General features: G+C 41.7%; 1 long non-coding RNA gene across 1 annotated transcript in view; it reads right to left on the bottom strand.

Moving 5' to 3' along the window:
• The window catches only part of LOC132540366 (uncharacterized), a 113,751-nt gene that overhangs the window by 2,395 nt on the left and 89,233 nt on the right, over nucleotides 1-22,123 (bottom strand). Inside the window, exon 2 of the long non-coding RNA XR_009551541.1 lies at nucleotides 12,665-12,750. This is a non-coding gene — a long non-coding RNA (uncharacterized LOC132540366). The remainder of the gene's footprint in view (nucleotides 1-12,664; nucleotides 12,751-22,123) is intronic.

Raw genomic sequence — 22,123 nt, 5'->3', positions numbered from 1 at the left:
ACAATATTTTACTGTTTCTTAAATTCACATTTGGTAGTTTTCACACTAGAATTTCAGGAATCTTTATTGTAGAAAGCTGGGCTTGTTAACAAGAAACACTAATTTGCCCTTACACAGCATAACAGTGAGTTTTACATCTATTGTAACTTGATTAAGATGGGTTTATATTAAGCCTATCAAATAAACAGGCTATAATGGCTAACTATCACAGTAATTAGTTCAGTGAGCTTGTCCAGTCTGCAGCCAAGAATTTAGTGCTTATAAAACAAAAGAAGGAGGAGATTCCTACATTAATTTTTGTGTCAAAATACAACTTCTTCCTGTCTGATGGAATGATGTTCTTTTGGGGAAAAAAAAACTATTGTGAAAAACTATACTAGAGTCTGAAATGGGTTTCCTTTCAAAGCATACAGTTCAGAGTTGGCAATCAATTTAAATGAAGAATAGACCTGGCAGGAATCATGAAAGCAACAGTGTGGTTGATTTCATCAATTCTCAGAGACTCGGGGATATAGGTGTGATAAAATCACAGTCATGAATCCAAAAAACAGTGCTAGCAAGGGCACAGAGAATCATCCCAAAATCCAAGGCAATGTGAGCTAAGGAGATCAGCGCTACTGAACAGGTGAGTGGCAAATGCTAGAAGAAGAAGAACAGGTGAGTCATTCTCACTGCTGCAGCTTTTGGTTCTGGCCACTTAAAGGCAAAAACAAGTGGCTGCACATGAAGCTTTAAAAAAACAAGATAATGAGGGGGCCAGGCAGTATCGCATCTGGTTAAGCGCATGTAATGTGAAGCACAAGGATCCACGCAAGGATTCCGGTTCAAGCCCTGGCTCTCCACCTGCAGGGTGTGTAGGGGGGAGGTCATTTCACAAATGATGAAGCAGGTCTGTAGATGTCTCTCAATCTCTCTCCCTCTCTATCTCTCCCTCCTCCCTCAGTCAATTTCTCTCTATCCTATCAAAAACCATGGGGTAAAAAAAAAAAAAAAAGATGGCCACCTGGAGCGGTGGATTCGTACGTAGTGCAGGCACCGAGCCCCAGTGACAACCCTGGAGGCAAAATAAATAAATAAATAAATAAAAATTAAAAAGCAAGATGATTTATCCATGGAATAAGACACTGGCTGAAATCTGACATGGTCATCCTGGCAAAGATGAGTCAGAAATGATAAATAAAGCCCATCACAGTAAGGAAGTCAGTCAGAGGGATAGGTGGGTGATTCTCCAATCAGAATGGGTCTGATGAAAGCAGACATTGGCAGTCTGTGGAGAAATCACGCCTTATCCAATTCTGAGAGGAAGAGTTCTACTGAGATCCAGTGGGGAGAGGTCAGAGATGTAGCTAAACATCTAATGGCACAGTGGGGCTGGGTGGTGGCACACCGGGTTGATCGCACATGTGACAATGAGCAAGGACTGGGGTTTGAGCCCTCAGTTTCCATCTGCAGGGAAAAAGCTTTGTGAGTGGTGAAGCAGTGCTGCAGGTGTCTCTCTGTCTCTCTCCTTCTCTAGTACCCCCTTTCCTCTCGATCTCTGGCTGTCTCTATCCAATAAATAAGTACATAAAGATAATTTTTAAAAATCTAATGATATAGAGACAACCTACAAAAAATAATCTATTAATAGTCAAAAATATCACCAGTGCAAAGGCTGAAAATACTGGGGTAAAGAAATTATAGCGCCACTTAAGAAGTGTGAATTAGTTGTCATGCACAGTGACAAATACAAAGTGATGGTTTCTCTTTCTGTGTGTGTATGTAGATCCAGAAGTGGGATAATCAGATCATTGTAGACATTTTTTCTTTATTGGGGGATTAATGGTTTGCAGTTGATAGTAAAATATAATCTGTACATACGTAACATTTCCCAGTTGTCCACATAACAATTCAACCCCTTCTAGGTCCTCCTCTGCCATCATGTTCCAGGACCTGAACCCTCCCCCTCACCCCAGAGTCTTACTTTGGTGCAATACACCAACTCCAGTCCAAGTTCCATGTAGACTTTCTATTTTTGAATTTCTGAGGAATCACCAAGCTGTCTTTTCACAATGAGTATAATAATAAATAATTTGAAGCAATAACCCTTTGAGTCTGATCATACATACACACACACACACACACACACACACACATATTGCCACCAAGGGTTATCATTGAGGTTTGGTGCCAGCGCTGTGAATTCACCACTCCCTGTGGCCATTTTTTTCCTTTTTAATTTTCTATTTTATTGGATAGAACAGAGAGAAATTGAGAGGGACAAGGGAGATAGGGAGGGAGAAAGAGAGACACCTGAAGACCTGTTTCATCACTCATGAAGCTTCCCCCCTGCAAGTGGGAAGTGGGGGCTCAAACTCAGGTCCTTGAGCATGAAAATGTGTGTGCTTAACCAGGTGCACCACCATCCAACCCCCTTGAGTCAGTTTCTTATATGACTGTTGTAATGTTCAGCAAAAAGCCATGAACTTCTTACCACCAATTCAATGAAAGTGGTGACTTGAGTCCCTTCATTGGTGTACTGGACAGAGACGGCAGCAATGCACTTGTTGGGTCCCTACCAACCTTCCAGGAGATTGACTCAGAAACCCCAAGGAAGTCCAGGATTATTGGAATAGTCTATCAAGGATAGATTTTTATGGTCTGATCCTAGGAATATGCTTTTCCCAGTTTGGTTGAGAAGTCCTCTCCACTATTCCACACAAGCTGTGAAATGTCCCTGTTCACATGACACAGGTGGGAAGCAGTTGCAAATGTGTTACCCTTGTGCACGTGCACACACACTGACACACACACCGCACACACCTCATTCACAGGCACTAAGGGAGACAACTCTTGATTCAAAAATCCCTCCATTCCTCTGAGCATTTCTCCCAAGACCCAATCCCCTGATCCACAGTGCACCTTCATCCTATTTCACACATCACCCCTTTCCTTCTCTGCCCTCTGTGCTTTCTGACCATTACCTTCCTAAGGGAAGCAAACCCAGTTTCTCTAATTAGATCACAAAAAGCCTGACCACTCATCTCGTTACCAACACCCTGCTGACTCTCAGACCTGCCCTGGAAGGGACTCACGTCTTACACACACACACACGCACACACCAAGCATACCTGTAGAGAAACTTCAGCACACACCAGAAGGACAAGAAGCTGGTTAGCCCCTTGGTGACCTTCTGACAAGAAGGAGGACAGATTCTTAGTGAAAGGATGGTTTCAGAATTTGATTTTATCCAGAATGTCTGGTCCATCAATCCTCAAGCTTTTCTGCCAAGCTTCTATGTCACTTCCTGCTGTGTCTACTTTCCCAGACTCAGCCCCTAAGGTCCACGTGGACATTCATTCATGAGAGCACACCCAGGGGGTTCACTCAGTGAATTTTTAAGTGGAGACACCTTTTAGATACTTCCTTCACCACCACCACCCCCCAATCTATTTAACATGGCCCTGGGCTTGGTTTTTCGGAAGCTATCCTCCTGCACAGTTATTTGAAAACAATATCTTCCCTATTTTCAAACACAGACAACTGATTAGTGAGTACCTAGAAGCATGCATTCAAAGGGTTTTCTTCACTGACAAAGTCTGAAGTCTAAAAGTTATTAATTTTGTTAAAATAATCATACACAGAAAAAAGTACTCAGGTGCTGGAAAGACAACTCACAGGTAAGGTGCCTGAAAAGGCAGCCAAGGTTTGCTACCCAACACCATATGGGAGGTGCCACGCCACTGAAGGAAGCTCTGGGACTGTGGCTTCTGTCCTCTGACTCTCTCTCTTCCTCTGTCCCTCTATTTAAGTGAAGAAAAAAAAAGTGGCCTAGAAATACAGCGCCCCGCCCCCCGCCCCGGCTCAGAAACAAGTATATAAAAGTGGTGGCAGGTAACAAATTTGACTGACATTAAAGATTCATTGTTGTTCCCGTCCCATGAACTGTTCTTTCCATAGCCATCTTGGCTAAACTTTTGCTTGCCAAAAGGACCTAATTTTTTTTTTTAATTACCACCAAGTTGTCACTAGGATCTAGTGCCAACATGATCCACCAATCCAGGCAGCCATTTTGTGTGTGTGTGTGTGTGTGTGTGTGTGTGTGTGTGTGTGTATGTGTTTCTCTCCCTGACATTTATGCAGGCTGGCTTCTGTTTCATTAAAAATGTTCTATAAAGTCACTCAGGTTAACAATTGTGGAAAATAAAATTTCATTAGTCCTGAAGCCCTTTCACTTTGCAGCTGATCTCCACTCCCCACTACAACTCTCCTCTCTCTCTCTCTCTCTTTCTCTCTTTCTGTCTCTGTCTCTCTCTCTACCACCCTCCCTCCCTATGCACCCTTCTCTCTCCCCCACACCCCTTGAATAGAGACAAGAAAGCTCCCCCTTGGCTTTTGTCTTTGACACAAAACAAAGCCCCACTCAGGGAGTGAAAGTTAAGACATGGAACTCCAACTCTTAGTAACCAGACAGGAGGCAGTGAAGGCTAGAACAGATGTTTCCAGTTCTCTTAAAATCACGTATTAGCCACCAAGTTGCAGATGCTACCATGACACCATCCTGACCTCCCTGGACAAACAACCTCACCGCCAATGTGTCCTGGAGCCCTACCCCACTCAGGAAAGATAAAGACAGGCTGGGAGTATGGATCAACCTCTCACTGCCCATGTCCAGTGGAGAAGCCAGACCTTCCCCCTTCTGCTCCCCATAAAGATCTTTGGTCCATACTCCCAGAGGGATAAAGAACAGGGACTCTTCCAATGGAGGGAATGGTATATGGAACTCTGGTGGTGGGAACTATATAGAGTTGTACCCCTCTTATCCCACAACTTGTCAATCATTATTAAATCACTAATAAAAAAGGGGGAATCACATATTAGGTGGGTTGAGGAGACAACATAAAGACTTTCCTGCCTGTAGCTCTGAAGTTCCAGGTTCAATCCTCTGCACCACCATTAGCCAGAGCTGAGCAGTGCTCTAGCACCTCTCTCCCTCTCCCTATCCCTCTCCCTCTCCCTCTCTCTCCCGCTCTCTCTCATTAAAATAAAGTAAATCAGGGGCCAGGTGGTGGCGCACCTCGTTGAGCGCATGTATTACAATGTGCAAGGATGCAGGTTCCAGTCCCTGGTCCCCACCTGCAGGGGGAAAGCTTTGCGAGTGGAGAAGCAGGACTGCAGGTATCCCTCTGTTGCTCTCCCTCTCTATCACCCCTTTCCCTCTTGATTTTTGGCTTTCCTTATCCAATAAATAAAGATTTTAAAAAAATATAAAAAATTTTTTAAATAAAGTAAATATCCTTTGTAAAGGCAATCTTGATTACAGGAAAAATCAATTACAGGAAATGACGGCAGTCGGGCGATAGCGCAGCAGCTTAAGCTAACTTGGCGCAAGGAGCAGTGTAAGGATCCTGGTTCGAGCCCCCGGCTCCCCACCTGCAGGGGAGTCCCTTCACAGGCGGTGAAGCAGGTCTACAGGTGTCTATCTTTCTCTCCCCCTCTCTGTCTTCCCCTCCTCTCTCCATTTCTCTCTGTCCTATCCAACAATGATGACATCAATAAAAACAATAATTACAACAATAATTAAAAATAAATAAATAAATGGCATGTCATCTCCCCCAGAAGGCACTGCAAACTTAGAGCTGGGAAAAGCAAATTTGCAAAGTTGCTTTAATAAACCCAACACTGCTTGTCTTCACTAATCCTTCATAGTGACAACACCCAGGGATCCCTGCTTCCTACTAGGAAGTCCCACAGCTTGCAGTGCAAAGGGCCTATGGAGGGAGGAATGGAAAACTGCTTTAGGATTGCTCTCCTTCAGACCAGCTTTTCTCAGACTTCATGAAGAGTGTGGTGGTCAGACGTCAGAGGTCAGCCAGAGTTCAAACTCCAATCTCCCACTTCCTGGAGATGTAAGGCACATGCTGAGCAGAATTTCCTATATGTGAGTGTCACATAAACATAAGCCTTAGGGAGCTACTGCTGAAATTTATCTTGTGGAACTTTTTTCATTTAGCTTGAAAGACAGGGAGAGAAATTGCAGTCCAGCCCCACCTCCCCTGATGTGGCTCCACCTTCCCCCTGGGGTGCCTGGTCTTGAACCTGACCTGAGGCATGAAAAGGCAGGCTCCTTACTCAGTGAACTCTTTCTCAGGCCTCTCTGGTTGCTTCAGGTGTGGCAACTAATTGTGAAACACGGAGGATGCCTCCAAACAATCACAACAGAAACTAAAAGCCCTGAAAGAATTCAAATAAGAAAGGAAGGACTTTGCAGACCACAAACCAAGGACATGAGAGTGACTCTAGGATCCTTTTGAGTCTGTAGCATCTCTGACTCTGTCCTGGTTGTCTAATTTGGCCTTGCTTGGAGGAACACGTTGTGATTTCCTTGTCTGTCAGATGACCACATTCAGATTTTGTAGGGACAGTCAGACTCCGCCCGTGTGGCAAAGCTCCGTCTCACACAGGCCGTCTATTGAAAGATGCAGAGAGAGAGTCGTTCTATCTCTCAGGTTTATCTCCTCTCAGATGCATATGGGTGCACAGCAAGCAGGCAACAATGCCACACTTCCCTGGTCATTGAATTTCCTGTGGTGCACTTCTTAATTAAAACCAGCATCACATATATGACTGCCGAAAGTGCCAAAAACCTGGCCCGTTTAATGGCCAATCAGAGAATGGCATGATCATAAAATCCACTTGAAAACACTTTTTTTTCATCCCTCCCTGAGGTGAATACAAGTGAAGCTCTAATATTCTTAATTGTTTTCTACCCAGGCTTTCTGGTTGTCTTTTTTTTTTTTTTCAATACCGCCTCATTATTTTTTCAGTACCACAACTTCCATCTTACATTTGTCATCAGATGTAAGCCTGTGTTATAACAGTTCATTATGAGTTTGTTGTTCTTGTTGTTGTTTCTTAGCTCAAGTTTATAGCAATGCCAGGAATTAAGGAATAATTTGAGTGAGAGACACATACGGTGTTGCCTGGTAACACGGGCTGATCTGTACAAAGGCGTAAATTGCAAAATTTCATAGCAGCATAAAAACTTTTACTGGCACTTAAGCATATTTTTCCCTGATTGAAGCAGAATTCATGCAACAATTACAACCACATGACAAAAGCTGGTAATGATTAGCCTTCAAAAGCGGCTGTTATTTCCTGACAGTTCCAATGCTGTTTTTATTTGTTTCACAAGAAGAAAAGCATCAAATTCTTGAGGGACTGGTCTCAAGGACCAGGCAGAGTTGAGCCTCATAACTAGCCAGTGCCTCCATTTAAATTATAGCTTCCAAAGGAAAATGGAAGAACTTTATAATAAATTAGAATTGTAAGTAATCTGTGTCAACTAAGAGCAGCTCTAAACACGTGGATCAACACTTAGAAGCCGCCTTCTTGAAACATTCCCAAGACTCTTACTGACAAAAGAATTACATGATGCTAGAAGCCAAGAAGGTTATTTTCACTTGTTGGAACAAATATATATTTTTTTGTTGTGGTCACTGACGCTTCATAGCTCTAGGTCAACTTTTTTTCAGACAGAAAGACAGAAAGGGGGAGGTGGCAGTGGTGCACATGGTAGAGCACACATGCTAAAATGCACAAGGAGGGCCCAGGTTCAAGCCCCCATCCCCATCCCTGAAGAGGGAATGCTTCACAAGCAGTGATGCAAAGCTATGGGTATCTCTCTCCCACTCTATCTCCCCACCCCCTATTGATTTATACCTCTATCAAATAAATATTATTTATTTTTAAAAGAATGGACATATACCTTTAAATTAAAAAAAAAAAAAACAGTACTGAAGCTTCCTTCAGTGTGGTGGGGACAAGGTTTGAACCTGGGTCATGCCCATGACAAAGCAAGGGCATGATCCAAGTGAGCTATGCTGTCAAACCAATAACAAATACATTACGAAATTCTCTTTAAGATATCTTCAGAATGTGTAGCTATTGAAGGGAAAATCATACCCTGTTGTTTGCACATGAGCGCACGCGCACACACACACACACACACACACAGAGAGAGAGAGAGAGAGAGAGAGAGAGAAACTGTTTTCCTGATGGCTGGATACTGGGGTATTTCTTTTTCTCTAACAAACACATGTTGCTATGAATAGATTCACCTATGTCAAGGGATTCATCCCATAGCTCAATGAAATAGAGGGAGAAACACTTTGATCCTTTCATAAACTTTTCATTCTTCTAACTCTGGCTTGAATTTAAAAAAATGCTTTTAAAAGTCCACTAAGTGGTACAGACACAAAAGAAAGCATTATGAGACACATGGGGAGTCTTGGATATTCAGGTTTAGTTTTTCCAACATTTTTGCAGTGGGACTGCCTGGTATATAGTTTAATAAGTCCTAATTTTCACTCAGACCTCATAACATTAAAGCACTAGTTTGATTTCTCAGAATTTCCAAACCCAATATAGCTAAAGCAAGATGCTTACAAAGATGCTGCCAGTAGAAACTGAATAGGATGGGGAGTGGGGGGGAGAAACTGAATAGCATGGCAGTGTGAAAGAAATGGTGGGCATCTAAAAGTATGATAAAAATCAGCTAGAGGAATCCAGCTAATTCAAAGAGCCCATCAGTGACTCAGAGTCCATTAGTTCACTATAGAAATGACACTTGGAATTCATGAAATAGTCCAGAGACATGGCAAATCCACAACCTAGTTAATGGCTCTGGGTCCTTGAGAAAATTGCCCAGTTTCAGGAGTTTAAGTTTCCTTCCCCATAAAAGTAGGAGATTACATTGCTCCCTTGTGTCCTGGTACATGATGGAAGGAAAGGACCCAGGCTGGGGGTGAGAATATTTCTGCAGACCTGTCATGAGTAGTGGGAAAGGTACCTATGTGTGAAGAGCTATAATGTAAGCCATTAATTTGCCAATTTAAAAATTAGTTAGACACTGGATTCCATGAACTCTGAAATTCCTAACAGCTCCAGGATTCTATAATGCTTCCACTAGGCTGTAAGTCCCCATGGCTTTGCAGTTCTAAGAAGAAACACAGAAACAGGTGGTCTGAGCTCAGAAATTCAAATCGGGCATACTTATTCCACAATGACAGAGGTCTAATAAATTTGCAAGCACAGCATTTCGTATTTCAAAACTGAGACCTACTGAAGGCTGGGCGGTGGCATACCTGGTTAAGCACACATAGTACTAAGTGCAAGGATCAGAGCAGGGAACTGGGTTCAAGCCCCTGCTCCCCACCTCTTTGGGAATGCTTCACAAGTGATGAATCAGGTCTGCAGGTGTCTTTATCTATCCCTCCCCTCTCAATTTCTCTCTGTCCTATACAATAAAATGGAAAAAAAAAAAAAAAAAGACACCAGGAACAGTGACTTCATAGTGCCGGTGCCAAGTCCTAACAACAACCTTGAAAGCAAACAAAACAAACAAACAAAAAAAATCAAAAGCCACCTACCTAATGATTAAGCACAGTGCTCAGCATCTAGGGAAGACTAAGCATCTCCTGCCCAATCACTGTCCCTTCAGTAGACACACAAACAAGTTTTGCTTTTGGACCACAAGAGGCTGTATGGAGCAAGGCCTCTGAATATGCATGTCGACTACAGACTGAAAAATAACAAAATCTGAAAAACTTATTTGTAAAGTGCAGTGCATCGCCTAGCTCGTGTGTTGACTTGGTGACAATTTAGATACTAATTTCTGATTAAATTTTAAGGCTGATCCAGTCAGATATTTTGAAAATAAACTGACGTTTGTCAAATAAACCATAATGATAAATGAAACATGTTTTCCATGCTGTTAGAAAGCAGTAGGAACATCAAACTCTTGAATAATCACTAAACGGATTGGATGGATTATGAATATTTTATGTTCTATTAAAGCAAATAATTCATTCAGAAAAGAGGATAGGGAGTATGAATTTGATACTCTACTAAAGCTAAAAGAGGCATAATAAGAGTAAGTGAACCTCTGAGCCTCTTCCTAGAATTATCCCAAAAAGAATTAGTTATTAAATCCCTCCACAACTTGTTGCTAGTCTGAATAAAATAAAAGATACAGTCTCTGTAGAGTTTCAAAAACATATCCTTTGAGATTTCCCAAGTCTCTTTTAAAATTCATTTTATACTGCATTGTCAGAAAAGCCAGAGGCATTTCTGACAGCCCAATATTTTTACCTCAAACACTGAGGCAGACAGTCTAAACTCTCTGGAATATTAAAGCCATATGTCAACTGGCAGTATATGAGGCCAGCAAAATAGCTCATCTGGATAGTGTGCCTGCTTCTGTCATGATTCAGAGCCAGATTCAGTTCTGACGCCCACAGCACTGCAGGAAGCTTCAGTGCTCTGATGTATTTTCCTCTCTCCCTCTATTTCTCGCTCTCTCAAAAAGAAAATAAAAAATTGACATGCAGTGGTGGTGGAGGCGCTGTCACGGCTACTGTCAGACAAAGTCCAAGCAAGCCAGGACTGAACTGAAACTACCCATCCTTTTTGTGTAATGGTGGAGGTGACGTCACGTGTGTTGCCAGACAAAGTCTGAACAGACTGGAACCTACTGCAGAGCGGGAAGTTCTACACTAAACCGAAGCTATTTGTTTTTAATTACATTGATAATTTGAGGACTTATTAGCTATATTGCAAATACACAAATATAACCTGGGGACTATAGAAAGAGATCCCCAAGGGAAGTACAGGGTGACAACAATGATGGCAGTGAGTATGACAAGACTGAAAGTGGCCTAGGAGCAGAAGCTCATTGGGAGGCTTTCAGAAAAAGAGCTTCTTATCAGCACTACAGCTTCTCAATTAGTTGGACTCAGACCAAAAGCTTGTAGCATGAGTGGCAGACTGTGACCTCCACCTAAATATAAAGAGGCCCTATTGCTTACCCTCACCCACAAATACCATGCTTCCACTTACAGGCATCCATGATGAGTATTAGGTTGTGTAGTTAAATAGCTAATGTTAGGATATACGGGTAGAAGTAAGTAAACTTTCATTAGCTAAAAGTCAGTGAACTTTCATATATGCAAAGGCTAACCAGAAAAGAGCCCCCATGGTGTGTACTTACTTAACAGCAGAAGTTTTCTGTAGGTGGCCAGCCTACTATGATCTAGTTAGACCCAAGGTTAAGAAGAAAAGCTATTAGATTTAGCTCCAGGGGGAAAATGTTTATTCATACAGAAGGTCAGAACAGGGAGATGGTCAAAACACAGATGGTCATTTCAAGGGAAAATTTACACTACTCCAGACCAAGGAAACTTTCAAAGGTAGATTTAGGTAGATTTAGGATGTCCCAAGCCTAGGGAACTTTCTAAGGAAAACATACCTATAATAATAATAATGTTGTTGTTTAAGGTTATTCCTGATGCTAATGAAAACAATCATACATGATGTCATCTGTATCCTTGATGTTAATGAAAAAAATCTTACATAATGTCAATTACATCCAGGCAAAAAGTGTTTAAATAATAAACCTCTGTAGACAGAAGGCAAGGACGCCTCTCTCCAGCACCTGAAGCAGCTGATGTGTCTCTCACTTCATTCATCTCACCAACTCCCCCTTTCCTTCAGGGACTCTTAATTACTTTCGCCAGGGCCAGCTCCAGGCACAGTAGTGAAACCTCCCTCATAACCAGTGAATAAAAACTTACATTATTGAATTTTATTTTTTATTCAAAAATAAAATACTTTGGGGTAAATCTCATGAAGGAGGTAAAGGACCTTTACAAAAACTATAGGACATTTCTAAAAGAAATAGAGAAGGACACACAGAAGTGAAAGAACACTCCTTGTTCCTGGATTGGAAGAATAAACATTATTAATGTGGCCCTTCTACCAAAATCAATCTACGATTCCAGTGCAAATCCCTTTCAACAACATTCTAATAGCTTTAAGCAAAATAAACAACTTGTCCAAAAATTTCTGTGGAACCACAAAAGGCTATGAATTGCCAAAGCACTCCTGAGAAAAAAACAAAAAATATGAAGGTACCATGCTCCCCAACTTCATTTTATACTACAAAGCAACATTAATCAAAACAGCATGATACTGAAATAATTAAGAATGGAGACTTGGACCAATGGAGCAGAATCAAAAACCTAGAAATGAGCCCAAACTCAGATAGCCACATAATATACAACAAAGGGGCCAGAACAAGTAAAGGGGGTAAAGAAGGCTGCCTCAACATAGGATGATGGGACAACTGGCCATCCTCATGTAGAAAAGTGAAACTAGACCAGCCTCTACAACCTGTCACCAAAGTAAAATCAAAATGGATCAAAGATCTAGATATTAGACCAGAAACTCTAAACTTTATAGAAGAAAATATCAGTGAAACTTTGCAGGACCTTCACATCAAAGATGTATTTGGATATTCAACCTCCTGGGTATGACAATGAAAACAAGAGTAAATAAATAGGATTACTAAATGGGAAATAAACAGGAAACTAAGGAGCTTCTACACATCAAAAGCAAACTCCCCAAGAACAGCCACACAACCCAGAGTAAATGGGAGAAGATATTTGCACATCACACATCAGACAAGTGACTGACATCAAACTTCTATAAAGAATTGGTATGGTTCTACCAAAGAAGAAAAAGTAATCCAATAAAAAAAATGGAGCAAATAATTAAACAGACAGTTTTCTAAAGAAGAGCTACACATGGCCCACAGACACATAAAGAAATGCTCCATATCACTTACCATTAGAGAAATGAGAAGGGGCCTGATGGTGGCGCACCTGGTTAAGTGCATGTATTACCAAACACAAGGGCCCAAGGTCAAGTCACCTGCAGGGAGAGAAATGAAAATTAAGACTATACTGAGATACCATCTCACACCTGAGAGAACAGCTTACATTAACAAACCAGGAAATGACAGGTGTTGGAGAGGTTGTGGGAAAAAGGGAACTCTGTTATATTGCTGGTATAACTCTGTTATAACAAACTGGAACAGCCCCTTTGGAAAACTATATGGTTTTAACAATACTTAAATAAATAAAAACGGAATTACATTATGATCTAGAAATACCACTGTTAAGCATTTATGATCTAGAAATACCACTGTTAAGCATTTATCCACTGTTAAGCATTTATTTTAACAATACTTAAACAAATAAAAACGGAATTACATTATGGTCTAGAAATACCACTGTTAAGCATTTATCCAGTGGGCACTCAAACACTAATTAGAAGAGACACATGAACATTTAATAATTATTTTAGACTCAAATTGACAGATGGAAACTTTTGTGAATATGTTTTCTTTTTTTTTAAAAGCAAACTTACAAAGAGTGGGAAATCTGTTTTTTAAAAATGAAAAGCAAAATAGCAGCCAAACTATCTCTAAGACTTTGTGGGAACCATGCTCTGCTTGGGTCTTTCCCCACTTATATGAGTTATGTTGGATACAAACATTGCTTCAAGTTTAGAAGTAAACAAACTTTCTCTTTTTTTAAAAAATCTTTTTGTATTATCTTTCTTTATTTATTGGATTAAGACAGCCAAGAATCAAGAGGAAAGGCACTGATACAGGAGAGAGACAGAGAGACACTACAACACTACTTCACCACTTGTAAAGCTGTCCCCCTGCAGGTGGGGACTGGGAACTCGAACCCAGGTCTTCACACATTGTAACATGTGCGCTCAACCAGGTGCACCACCAGCCAACCCCAACAAGTTTCCTTTATAAATATAGACTTTAAAGTTCATCTAATAAATTTCCCTAACACAAGTGCATTAAAAGGTTCTATCTAAGGTGCTGGGGGAGGTAGGCAGTGGTGCACCTGATTGCACAAATTACAGTGCTCAAGGACCCAGGTTCAAGCCCCTGTTCCCCACTTGCAGGGGGAAAGTTTCATAAGTGGTGAAGCAGTGCTGCAAGTGTCTCTCTGTCTCTTTCCCTCTTTATCTCCTTCTCCCTTCTCAATTTATTCCTGTTTCTATCAAAAAATATTTTTAAAAAAAGAAGAAAGAGAGAGAGAGAGACCTGCAGTACTGCTTCACTACTGTGAAACTTTTCCCTCTGCATCTAGGAAGTGGGGGGCTTGAACCTAGGTCCTTGTGCATGGTAATATGTGCACTTGACCAGGTGCCCCACCATCTGGCCCTAGATGTTTTATTTTAAAACATTTCCCTTGAGAGAGGCAGACTGGGAGTATGGACCGACCAGTCAACGCCCATGTTCAGCGGGGAAGCAATTACAGAAGCCAGACCTTCTACCTTCTGCAACCCACAATGACCCTGAGTCCATGCTCCCAGAGGGATAGAGAATGGGAAAGCTATCAGGGGAGGGGGTGGGATATATGGAGATTGGGTGGTGGGAATTGTGTAGAGTTGTACCCCTCCTACCCTATGGTTTTGTTAAGTAATCCTTTCTTAAATAAAAAAGAAAAAATATTTCCCTTGTTATTTTTTTCCTTATTATTGAAAGGAATGATGTCAAAGCTGGATGGATGTTTTCATGCCCTAGACTTTTGAAAATGAGTTATCTAATGGATTACAGCAATACACTTTTTCATTTAAAAAATACCTTCAATCATGTTAAAAAAATTTTTTTAAATAAATGAAATGGTTCTGTCTGGACCAAAAAGATGATTCACTTGGTAAGTGCTATACAACAGAGGAAGCACCTGCAGTGTCTCTTTCTCTGTTTATTTATTTAATGTGTTTTGTATTATCTTTATTTACTTATCGGATAGAGACAGCCAGACAACAAGAAGGTAGAGGGAGGTAGAGAGGGAGAGAGACAGAGAGACACCTGCATCCCTGCTTCACCACTCATGAAGATTTCCCCCTTCAGGCAGGGGCCGGGGGCTCAAACCCGGGCCTTTGTGCATTCTAACATGTGCACTCAATCAGGTTGCCACCACCTAGCCCCTCTCTTTTTCTATCTGAATGAAAAAAGTGACCTGGAGTGATATTATGTATGGGTGAATCACCAGTTCCACACAAAAAAATGAATGGAAGGAAGGAAGGAAGGAAGGAAGGAAGGAAGGAAGGAAGGAAGGAAGGAAGGAAAGGAAAGGAAAGGAAAGGAAAGGAAAGGGAAGGAAAGGAAGGAAGGAAGGAAAGAAGGAAGGAAGGAAGGAAGGAAAGAAGGAAGGAAGGAAGGAAGGAAGGAAGGAAGGAAGGAAAGGGAAGAAAAGGAATGAAGGAAGGAAGGAAGGAAGGAAGGAAGGAAGGGGAAGGAAGGAAGGAAGGGAAAGAAAGAAAGAAAGAGAGGAAGGAAGAAGAAAGGAAGGGAGGAAAGAAGGAGAAAGAAAGAAAGAAAGAAAGAAAGAAAGAAAGAAAGAAAGAAAGAAAGAGAAAGAAAGAAAGATAGAAAGAAGGGATTTAGAAAAGAAGAGTTCTACCTTTTAAACAATGAGCAACAGACTTTCACAATCACCAGCTAGTCAAGGATTTGCAATGGGAGCGAAAGGGGTGGGGTGGAGAGGTTAAGCATGAATTCCAGTTTGTGTTGCTTTGCTCTTTGAGAGAGTGGTTCCCAAAACCTTACGGAAAAGTGGAAGAGCCAAAAAATCATTTCCAACTTGGAGACACTGAGAGTAAAATAGGTCAAAGTCCAATGCATCTATTTTCCATCATTCACACATCCAGTCCTCGAGCAGTTTGGAGTCCGCCAGAATTGTCTGAGACCTGGGGGATTATAATGAAAATATCTTACAGAACAATGTGTTCTCCATAGGTTTAAATGCAAAATGAGAGCCCAACTTTTTATTACTCGTTAAATGAAATGTGCAGTCTTCTTCCCCCCCTCTTAAGGTCAAGTATGCAGTCCTTTGGAAAAACAAGCCATAAAAGCAAGATTAGAGAGAACAGAGGAAGTCATCATTTTCTCCAGCCATAAAGGAGGCAGCATCGTTCCATCAATCTAATGTATTTCTGTAACAGCAGTGGCAGCATGCGGCGGAGCTTAAATTGTAGCGACAGTATTTAAGAAAAAGCTTGGATTAAAAGAACACCAAGTACGCAGTGTAAAGCACAAGAATCCCAGTTCGAGCTTCCGGCTCCCCACCTGCAGAGGGGGTCACTATGCAAGGGGTGAAGCAGATCTGCAGGTGTCTGTCTTTCTCTCTCCCCTTCTCTGCCTTCCCCTCCTCTCTCCATTTCTCTCTGTCCTATCCAACAACAGGAGCAGCAGAAACAACAACAATGGAAAAATGGCCGCCAGGAGCAGTGGATTTGTGGTGCAGGCACCGAGCCCCAGTGATAACCCTGAAGGCAAAAGAAGAAAAAACAAAAAGAAAGAGAGAAAGAGGAAGGAAGGGAGGAAGGAAGGGGGGAAGGGAGGGAGGGAGGGGGAAAGGAAGGAAGGAAGGAAGGAAGGAAGGAAGGAAGGAAGGAAGGAAGGAAGGGTACACCAAGATGAGATGGACAGCATCTACATAGGATAGGTTCTTTTTATCAATGCCATTTATTCCTCTAGCACCCACTTACTATTATATAACACTGTGTCCAACTTCCATGGAAACAATACCTTCATGAGGACCCCCCCCAAATAACATCATACTGTAAATCAAAATGTGCATAGCTAATGACCAATGGGGTACAGGTGGTCCATGCTGTGATCTATGAGGTGGGAAACCAAAGTAATCTATAAAGTCAGTAGACGCCAAACTTGAATCAATGAATGAATGTAATGTCTGTTAGTTCACTTCTGCTTTCTTGGAAAGATTTTATTTCTTTTTCTAAGAGAGAGGGGAGGGGTGGTTAGGTCAGAGGAATACTCAGTTCTAGTATGTTAAGGTTCCAGGGACTAAACATGGGACAACTGCGACCTCAGGTATACAAGTCCTGTGCTCTAATGTTAAGCAATAACCCCCCACCCCATCTCGTCTAGCCCCTCTTGGAAAGATTTATAACTCTAAAACTCAAGCAGGCAGGCTGCCCATCCTGAGTGTTGCTATCAGGACAGACATCACGCAACAGCTTATCACAAAGACAAATATTTTGGAGTGTGTGACTTCTGCAAAGCACCTCCCTTCATCACTGAGCCAGTTCCAAAGCAGCGTCCATTTTCAGCAACAGCTGTCAGCTATCTGTCATGTTCAGGGCAGTGAGGCTTTTGATGGACTCTACTCAAGGCATCTGGATCAACTGGAAGCCAGTTTGAAAAATGTGTTTAGGAAAGTCAAGGAAATGACCTGTAACATTACAAACACGCCACAGCGTAAGTGAGATCCTCACCCGTCTAGGCTTATCAAGTCAGGTCATCTAGGAAGGCTGGATATTGGGGCCACTGTTTAGGCTCCTCATTTCATGTTTCAGGGCTTTCTGGTGGCTTCCATTTCTTATCTGTCTTCTTTTCAATGATGTATGACATTCTCTACAGACTCTGGTGCCCCTCTAAGACAAAATGTGAAAGGCAACCCTACTGTCTAGAAGGTATGACAAACCAGAGCTAGAAAGAATAAATCCTGCCCTGGGGTGGGGGGAAGGCAGGCTGGGAGGAGGGGAGAGTGGGACAACTCCAGGATTCTGCAAGATCCACAGGAGAGGATTTGGGCTTGTTTGGACTGTGGCTTTGGGGGCTCAGTTATTTTTTTTGTTTGTTTGTTTTTTTCTAGATAGACGGATGTTGAAACCAAGTCTCTGTGCTAACATAGATTAAGAAAGATGCCTAAGCCTAGGCCAGTTTGGTGGTTTCTTTCTGGTCCAGTAGTCTGTTCCCCTAATAAACAAGAATCTGCACAAAAAAGAAAAACTGAACTGGTGGATAAGCTAAGGAAATAGCAAACCCCACTCAGCATTAAAAACACAGCAGAAACCTCCACAGGCCCAGGAGAACTGGAAGGGGGCCAGAGATATGAGTGCCAGAGAAACTCAAGAATCTCCTTCAGCCATCAGTGTTTGGTTTTGTTTGTTTCTCGTCGTATCTCATAATAAGACCCAGGATATGACTAGGCACTGCTAAGTAGGAATGCTGAGCTCAGCAGAAACTGGTTTAAAAGAAATCAAGGTTTAAGACTTTTCAAAGCAGTCTTCCTTATCACACTCTTTTCCCTAATTATTTTAATTATATTTATTTGCTTATTGGATACAGATAGACAGAAGTTGAGAGGAAAGGGGAAACAGACAGGGAAAGAGAGAGAGACTTACAGCCCTGCTTCAACATTTGCAAAGCTTTCCCCCTGCAGGTGGAGACTGGGGACTTGAACCTGGGTCCTTGCACATTGTAATGTGCGCTCAATAAGGTCTGCCACCACCTGGCTCATCTTATGATACTCTTAAGCTAGACATTCACCAGACTCTAAGCTGATGACCAATCTGAAAAGAACATTTACATCAAAAAAAATTTTGTGCTTTTTTTTTTTCCTCCTAGCAAGGCTATTGCTGGGGCTCAATGCATGCACTATGCCTGCACCATTCCTTGTGGCCATTGTCTCCCCCCCCCACTTTTTTGGTTAAAGGTACTTGACTTAAGAAAATATTTATTTATTTATTGCATATAGAGAGAGAGAAATTGAGAGGGAAGGGGAAGATGAAGGGGGAGAGATAAATACCTTCAGCACTGCTTCACCACTCACAAAGCTTTCCCCATGCAAGTAGGGATCAGGTCCTTAAACTTTATAATATTTGCACTTAGCCAGTTGCACTACCATCTGCCCCAAACTCTCTATTTTTTTTTTTTTACAAAAAGTGAGATACAGAGAAAGAGACAAATAGTGATAAGGAGGGAGAAAGAAAGAGATACAGAGAGAGAGAGAGAGAAAATGGGAGAAACACTGTTGCAGGTGTGTTTTTTTCTTTTTCTCTTACTCTTAATGTTCCCCTTCCCTCTCAATTTCTCTGTTTCTAGTTACTAAAGAAAAGAAACAAGAGAGGGAGGGAGGGATGGACAGAGTAAGGGAGAGAGTGGAGAAGGAGAGGGAGAAGGGAAGTGAAGAGAGAGAGAGAGACCATTGGTAATGGTAGATTCATGTAGATAAAGAGCCCCAGTGACAACCCTGACAGCAGTTGGAAAAGAAAAGAAGGAAGGAAGGAAAGAAGGAAGGAAGGAAGGAAGGAAGGAAGGAAGGAAGGAAGGAAGGAAGGAAGGAAAGAAGGAAGGAAAGAAGGGAAAAGGAAAGAAAGAAAGAAAGAAAGAGGAAAAGGTGAAATTTGCTTAATTTTAAATCTTAATCTTAAAGCTACTCACTTCATTTCTCTGAGCCTCTGTTTAATATTCTGACAAAAGGAGACACAATTCAACGTCAGGGATTTGGGAAAAGCAGAGCGAGAGATGTGTGTCAAAGCATGTGGTAGGTCCAGGGCTAATAAATGTTGATAACTGTGACGATAGATATCCGGAGACTGAAAAGGAACATCTCCCCAGTTCCTCAACTTGAGAATGTGGGAGATTAAAAGGTCTACATCTGGAGCATCTTAAAAACAAATGAATCCATTTTCACAGTCACGAGAGTTCCTAGTTGGTTTCCATTCCCGTGGCACTTTTCCAATACCAGGAAAATGGAATTGCACCCTCACTTCCAAGGTTCTGATGCTATGACAAGAAGTTAAGAAATCACTGAGTCTTCATAACTGCTGATAGAGGTAAATAATACTTCCATTTAATAGAAGAAGGCTCTGAACGTCTGGAAATTAGAGTGAAAACCTGAACCATACCCTCTCTCATGACAAAGTCTGTGCCCTCCCCACCACACCATGCTGCTCCTACAGTTTCCCAGCACCAACCCTGAATCATTACTTTCAAAATGGCTGACAAAGTACTTCCCAGTCACTTTCTCACATCAAATGATATAACTCTTACAATGATCCTACTGAACAGATGTTATCACTGTCCTTAGAGCACAGATATGGAAGCTGAAACCCAAAATAGGAAGCAACTCAACTTGTCCAAGGTTAAATGACTAGTGAGAGTTGGGATTTAATTCCAAACCCATGTAGGTAAGCATTAGCATTGGTGTCCTTTCTCCTCTCCTCTCCTCTCCTCTCCTCTCCTCTCCTCTCCTCTTCTTTCTCTTCTCTTCTCTTCTCTTTTTAAGGTGTATTTTGTGTAAGATGCTGAGAGAGAAGCACCACTCACTCTGGCATAACGTAGTGCCAAGACTGAACCTGGTGCTTCTGGGGCTTTAGTCATGCACATCCAGCTCTCCCAATGCTGTAATGCAGAGCTACCTCCTTATCCCTCTTGGTGCTCTTTTTTAAAAAAAAAAAAAAATTATTTCCTTCTTGTTGCCCTTGTTGTTTTTATTGTTATTGTTACTGATGTCACTGTTGTTGGATAAGACAGAGAAAAATAGAGAGAGGAAAGGAAGACAGAGAAGGGAAGAGAAAGATAGACACTTGCAGACCTGCTTCACCACCTGTGAAGCGACCCCCCTGCAGGTGAGGAGCAGGGGACTTGAAACAGGATCCTCACGCTGGTCCTTGCACTTTGTGACACATGCTCTTAACCCACTGTGCTACTGTGCAACTCCCCATCCTGGTGCTCTTAACCCTTGATGGATGTGAGGAATTTCATCACAGAAGCAAAATGACCTTCCTAAGAATACATAGCACAGAGACCAGAACTTAAACTGGGACTCAGTTCTCACTATTGCTGGGTTATCACTAGGGCTCAGGGCCTGCACTACAAAGCCACTGCTCCTGGCAGCCCTTTTTTCCATTGAATTGGATAGGACAGAGAGAAACTGAGAGGGTAGGGGGGGAAAAGAGGGGAATAGAAAGATAGATACCTACAGACCTGCTTCACCACTTGTGAAGCAACTCTCCCTATAGGTGGGAGACAGGGGCTCAAAGTGGGATCCTTGAGCCAGGTTCTTGTTCTTCATACTATGTGCGCTTAACCCACTGTGCTACCACCTGACATCCAAAACAAGATTTTTTTTTTTTTATGAAGAACCTACCAGTTGTTAGGCACCAAGCTACGCACTTGATGATTAACTTGATGTCTCAGAATGACCTGGGCGTGTGAAAAGCATTTTCTTCCTTAAATAGAACAACTGTAAGAAATGGTTATGGAAATTCTGTGAGGCTTGCTAAGCAGTAAGCTAGAAATTCTGGATTTAAACTCACTTGCATCAGTTTTTAATAAAGGAACAGGTGAGCTGCAGCATTTAAATGAGATAAGTAAGAATCATTCTGAGGAAGGAAAGAGACCATTCAGTAGGAAATGAGAGAGAGATCACAGTCATACGGGGATGTCATCAGTTCTAGTTGTGGTTCGTTGGAAGCAAAAGGCAAAAAATGGACAATGTAATTTGCGTTCAATTTAATTTATATTATATAATAATGTTAACAGATAATATATATTTTTATAATACTGAGGGACTAGTTGCTTGGGGGCTGGAAAGACAACATAATGGTTATGCAAAAAGTCTTTCAAGCCTGAGGATCTGAGGTACCAGGTTCAATCCCCAGCAACACTATAATCCAGAACTGAGCAGTATTTCTAGTGTCTCTCTTTCTCTCTCTCTCTGTCTCCGTGTGAGTATATTTCCCTTTGTATCTACTCTTTTGTATTGTTTATTTACCTCCTCCCGCCAGTCCTTAAATGGGGTGTTGTTGTTTGTTTTCTTTTCTTTTCTGTCACACTAATTCCAATTAACATCCCTTTCTGAAGACACAAGGGTCTGGAATTACTTTCTCCTGAGAAATGTGTCTAGATAGAGTTCTTTCCTTCTTCAGTAAGTGATTCCTCCACTGTAAGGAAATTGTTCAAAAATAAGTCATAGATTCTTCATACTCTTAAGGTTTTTCAAAGGACTCAAAGAAAAGAAGGAAGAGGAGAGGGGAAAGAAAGGGAAGGGTAGTGAAAGAAGGGAATTCAATCATATAAACCAGCATCTAAGATGTGTACAGGTTTGTATAGATGAGTTTCTCAAAATGCCAAGAATCAGTTGACAATTGTCTTCTCTTACATCCTCTTGTACACGTATCTCAAACTCCCAGTAATTTCATGTTGATGACAAGGACTGACATTCTTAGGTGCTGGTCATTCTTAAGTACTAGATGTAACTGATGACTTATTTCTTATTCAAGTATCAGTAACAGGTACATTTCACGTTTTGTTCACTTGCTCTAACAGAAATGGGGCAGGGGTGGGGGGTGTCAGGCAATGGAACCCCCAGTCAGATGCACATATTACCATGTATGAGGACCCAGATTCCAACTCCCAGACCCTACCTGCCAGGGAGAAGCTTCACAAGCAGTGAAG

Source organism: Erinaceus europaeus, chromosome 9, assembly GCF_950295315.1.
Source record: "Erinaceus europaeus chromosome 9, mEriEur2.1, whole genome shotgun sequence".
NCBI lineage: Eukaryota > Metazoa > Chordata > Mammalia > Eulipotyphla > Erinaceidae > Erinaceus > Erinaceus europaeus.
Note: the sequence above shows the minus strand (reverse complement) of the source record. Positions and strands in the feature narration are given on the sequence as shown.